The following is a 6,204-nucleotide window of genomic DNA, read 5'->3' on the forward strand; positions in this document are numbered from 1 at the left end:
TGCAAAACAGTTGTGAGAGACAAACATGGACACTACATATGAGTGAAAGGCATAATCTTTCAAGAAGAACGAACAATCATAAATATTTATGCTCCTAACAAGGGTGCCTCCAAATACGTGAGGCAAACACTGGAAAAATTAAGTGAAAGAATAGATGCCTCTACAGTTATACTGGGGGACTTTAATACACCACTATCAACTTTGGAAAGAAATCTCAAAAGAGATTCAATAAAGAAACAAAAACTTTGAACAATATATTAGAGGAGGTGGAACTTATAGATATATACAGATCATTACACCCAAGTACAGCAGGATATACATTTTTCTAAAGTGCACATGGATCATTCTCCAAGAGAGACCATATGCTATGCCACAAAGAAAGGCTCAATGAAATCAGAAAGATCAAAATCATACAAAATAATATCTCTGATCACAGTGGAGTGAAGCTGGAAATCTGCAAGAGCTAGAGGCCTAGATTTCACACCGAGATATGGATATTAAACAGCACACTCTTAGAAAAACAGTGGGTCAAAGAGGAAATCTCAAAAGAAATTAATAACTACCTTGAAACTAATGAAAATGGTAACACAACATAACAAAACTTATGGGATGCAGCAAAAAGCAGTACTAAGAGGGAAATTTATAGCCATAAATTCATACATTAAAAAAGAAGAAAGAGCAAAAATTGAATAGCTAACTACACATTTGAGGAATTAGTACAAAAACATCAAAGTAACCCCACAGGAAGAAGAAAGAAAGAAAGAACAAAGATAAGAGCAGAACTAAATGACATAGAAAATAAGAAAGCACTTGAAAAGATAAACAAAACCAAGAGCTGGTTCTTTGAGAAGATCAATAAAATTGACAAACCCTTAGCTAGACTGACAAAAAAAAGAGAGAGAATATGCAAATACAAAATAAGAAATGAGAAAGGCGATATCACCACTCACCCCACAGAAATAAAGACTCTCATAAGAGGATACTTTGAAAAACTGTATTCCAATAAAAAAGACAATTCAGAGGAAATGGACAAATTCCTAGAAACACATAAAGCAGCCTATATTGATGAAAGAAAAAATTGATGATCTCAACAAACCAATCACAAGTAAAGAGATATAATCAGTCATTAAAAACCTCCCAACTAAGAAGAGCCCAGGGCCAGACGGCTTCACAGGTGAATTCAACAAAACATTCTGGAAAGAGCAAATGCCAATCTTGCTGAAATTCTTCCACAAAATTGAAACAGAAGGAACATTACCTAACTCATTCTATGATGCCAACAACACCCTAGTACCAAAGCCAAACAAAGACACCACAAGAAAGGAAAATTACAGACCAATTTCTCTAATGAACCTAGGAAAAATTCCTTAACAAAATACTTGCTAAACATATTCAACAGCACATTAAAGAAATTATACACCGTGACCAAGTGGTTTTCATTCCTGGTATTCCAGGATTGTTCAACATAAGAAAATCAATCAATGTAATAAACCATATAAAGTGATTGAAGGAAAAAAAATCACAGGATTATATCTATAGTGCAGAAAAAGCATTTGACAAAATACAGCACACTTTCTTGATAAAAACACTGCAAAAGATTGGAATCCAAGGAAATTTTCTGAACATGATAAAGGGTATATATGAAAAACCCACAGCTAGCATCATTTACAATGGTGAAATCCTAAAATCTTTTCCTCTAAGATCAGGAACAAGCAAGGATGCTCACTATCACCCTTTCTATTTAACACTGTCTTAGAAATACTTGCTCGAGCACTGAGGTAAGAACCAGATATAAAAGGCATTCAGATTGTAAAGGAAGAAGTCAAAATTTCATTATTAACAGATCACGTGATCTTATACATAAAAAATCCTGAGAGGTCTACAACAAAGCTTCTAGAACTCATAAATGAGTTTAGTAAAGTCGTGGGTTATAAGATTAATGTGCAAAAATCAGTAGCATTTCTGTACACCAATAATGAGCAATCAGGAGGAAATCAAGAAACAAATACCATTTACAATAGTCAATAAAAAATCAAATACCTAGGAATAAATTTAACTAAAGATGTAAAAAACTTATACACAGAGAACTACACAACACTGTTCAAGGAAATCAAAGAAGACCTAAATAAATGGAAGAATAGTCCCTGTTCATGGATAGGAAGACTAAATATTATTAAGATGTCTATCCTACCAAAACTGATCTACACATTCAATGCAATCCCAATAAAAATCAACACAGCATTCTTTAAGGAACTAGAAAAACTAGCTATGAAATTTATTTGGAAAGGAAAGAGGCCCCGAATAGCCAAAGACATATTGAAAAAGAAAAGGAAATTGGAGGAATCACGCTACCTGACGTCAGAACATACTACAAAGCTACAGTAGTGAAAACAGCATGGTATTGACACAAGGAGAGACACACAGAACAATGGAACTGAATTATGAGTTCTGATATAGATCCTCATATATACAGTCATATAATATTCGATAAAGCCAGCAAACCCTCTCAACTGGGAGAGAATGGCCTATTCAACAAATGGTGCCTGGAGAACTGGATATCCATATGTAAAAGAATGAAAGGGAATTACCAACTCACACCTTATACAAAAATCAACTCAAGGTGGATCAAAGACCTAAATATAAGAGCCAAGATCATAAAGACTTTGGAAAGCAGTGTAGGGAAGCATCTACAGGACCTTGTAATAGAAAATGGCTTCAAGAACTTCACAACAAAAGCACGAGCAGCAAAAGAACAAATAGATAAATGGGACTTCCTCAAAATTAAAGCCTTCTGCACCTCAAAGGAGTTTGTCAAGACAGTGAAAAGAGAACCTACCCAATGGGAGAAAATATTTGGTAACCATATATTGGATAGGAGACTTATAACCTGCATATAAAAAAAAACTCCTATTTCTCGAAAATAAAAAAACAAACAACCCATTTTAAAAATGGGAAAAAGATTTAAACAGACACTTCTCCGAAGAAGAAATTCAAATGGCCAAAAAGCACATGAAATAAAGGCTCCAAATCTCTAGCTATTAGGGAAATGCAAATCAAAACTACAATGAGATATTATCTTACCCCCATAATATTGGCAGCTATGAAAAAAACAGAAGCCTACAAATGCTGGAGAGGATGTGGAGGAATGGGAACACTCATCCACTGCTGGTGGGAATGCAGGAATTTCCAGCCATTCTGGAGGACACTTTGGCGGTTTCTCAAAAAACTAGCTATAGATTTACCATATGACCCAGGAATTCCACTGCTGGTTATATACCCAGTAGAACTGAAAACAAGGACACAAACCGACATACCATACCAATGTTCATAGCAGCATTGTTCACTATTGCCAAAAGTTGGAATCAACCCAAATGCCCTTCAGCAGATGAATGGATAAATAAAATGTGGTATATGCATACAATGGAATACTATTCAGCTTTAAGAATGAATACACTACAAACACACGTGATAACAAAGATGAATCTTGAGATCCTTATGTTGAGTGAAGCAACCCAGGCATTGAAGGACAAATACATGACCTCAATGATATGAAAAAAGTAAACCAAGCTACCTCAGAGAGCTAGAGACTGCATGATAGACTTAAAGGAAATTGGGGCATAGAGAAAGGATGTAAGCTGACCCCTACATGGGTGAAATCTATGATAAGCTGGAGGTAAGTATTTGTGCAAGGAAGGGATAAAATGGTGGCATAGGGTTACCTTTGGGGGGCTTTGCGGGCTTGAGGGGGTCTAGGGATGGGAGGATGGGTAATATTGCCCAAGAAATTGGGAGGAGGGTGGGGCAACATATGAACATAGAAGATTGTCAGGTATTTGGTTGAGAGTATAATACTGAGAAAACTTTTTCAAAAATATAATAAGAAAGGTTATCTGTTTAAGATGCTTGAAGGGGATAATCTGATGCAGGACAGGCTTCTAGGGAGTATGTGAGTGTTCATTACGCCATAGTGGGTTATATCATTGGATAGAGTCCCATATAATGAGAATGAAGTTATACCCACATTCTGGGGGGGGACTGATGCCATCAAATAGAGAGAACTGTATCTCTCAAGAGAAATGGTGGCTCCCAGTGCATTAGGGCAGTTGAGCATGTCAAGCCCTCAACGCTGTTGCAAGTATCTCTGAACATGGCCCTTCAAGCAATGAAGATTGACTGTCACTGTGGGTCCTGAGGGGAGGGGGAAAGAGGTATTGAATAGATAGAATCAATGTAACTGTGTGGGCAGTAGAAGTGTTTCACAAGATGATGCAAGAATGGATATAAAACATGTTAAATTACACCAAAAATGTATAGGGGCTGATAGGCTAAAATGTAAATCATAATGTAAAACATAAGATAACTAAAAATTTAGAAAATTGGATGGTCTAAAATATAAACCAGAATGTAAATCCAAATGTTACCTTTTTTGAAATCTATTGTCTCAATATCTGTGCATCAGTTTCAGTAAATATAGTATGAATATGTAAAAAGATTATTTCTGTGGAAGGGAAAAGTGTTTTATGTTGGATATGTGGGAGTACTGTGTATTGTACATATGAATTACTGTGATCTAAAACTTTTGTAAAGATAAGCTTAATAATTAGAAAAAAGAAAAGAAAAAGATAGGACATAGACACTGAGGAAAAGAGACGATGTTGCCTTGCCAATTTGCATACAGAGCAACCCTTATTGCAGTGAAGAAAGGCAAAACATCTAAACAAAGCTTTTGCATTTTTAAATTTTTGATACCCTAATTTTTTTACCTTAATTTTTCTAAATTAATATGTATTCTATATCCAACCTTTAAACTCATCACTATATTCCATTTTACTATTAAAGGGACCTGGCAATATATTGGGCTTCATTTTAGAAGATGTTTTGGATCACAGAGAGGTTCAGCAATGGCAGGGGAGGAATACTGATGTGGGGTGTTACTGACGGTGGACACATGGTTGGCAGGGCATTCTACAGGGCATATATCCAGGGTACATAAAAATGTTTGGATATTTTCATAGTGGATACAATTAAAAACAACAACTGAGCGAGTGCTGAGTTCCTAGCCAGGGGAGGTCTATCACAGTCCCTAAAGGAAAAGCAACAATCTCCCAAGTGGAATGGCAAAGACCAAAAAATAAGGATGGTCCAACAATGAGCCCTTGACACTAATGACTATGCTTGACAGCCTATGCACCTGAAATAAGAACAAGGCCTAGAGCTACAGGATGCCTCCTGAGAGCCCCCGTGTTGCTCAAATGTGACCAGTCTTAAAGCCAAACTCAGCATGTAAATGTGTTTCCTTCCCCCTAGCATGGGACATGACTCCCGGGGATGAGCCTCCCTGGTGCCAAGGGATTACTACCAAGTACCAGCTGATGATGTAACTAGAAAATGACCTTGATAAAAAGGTCAACTCAGTCCAGCAGAATATCTCAGCCTACATATAATATCAGGAGTTAAATATGCTTTTTGACCTGAATAAAAGGGGGAAATGGAAAGGACAAATGAGTTTATATGGATATGAGTCTCGAAAAAGAGTCAGGTTATCAGAGGGGTTGCCCTTATGCAGACCTCAGCAGAGTCCCAGAGACAGATAAAGTAGATTCAACCCTAGGTTGGATCTTCTGAGGGCTACAGAGACCCACGGTTCTATGGTCATGGCAGATGGAGTTCAGTGCCATGTCAGTTGGCCCTACTTCGGAGCTTGTGTTTCTGTGTGATGGAACTGGACTCAGATGTGATCTTTGTCCAGAATCCTCTCCTGTTACTTTTACCGGATCTGTAGTTTGCATTGGGGTTTAGTGTATACCCAGGGGACCTGAATCTCTGGACTGACCATGTGATAGCCAGGCAGACTTGCAACTCCTACACTCTGGTTTATTGGACTTACCCCACTCGGCTAACATGGAGTTGAAGAAGGTCAACCACCATACCAGGGAGCCAAGAGTGCCTACAACTCAAAGCAGGAGAATTGCATCCAGCATCCATGTGGAATCTAAGCCCCCTCTTGATATAGATGTGGAGTGTCACAACCATTCTAAGGTCCACAGGATGGAGAAATAGAGTAGGGATTAGAGTGGACTTACTGATATTCTATTCATGAACCATTGTGATTAGTAATTGAAGAAAATGTGGCATTGGTGTGGAGAAAGTGGCCATGGTGTCTGCTGGGGGTAGGGAGTGGGAGGAAGAGATGAGATGTGGGGG

This window comes from Dasypus novemcinctus, chromosome X (genome assembly GCF_030445035.2).
Source record: "Dasypus novemcinctus isolate mDasNov1 chromosome X, mDasNov1.1.hap2, whole genome shotgun sequence".
Classification (NCBI taxonomy): Eukaryota; Metazoa; Chordata; class Mammalia; order Cingulata; family Dasypodidae; genus Dasypus; species Dasypus novemcinctus.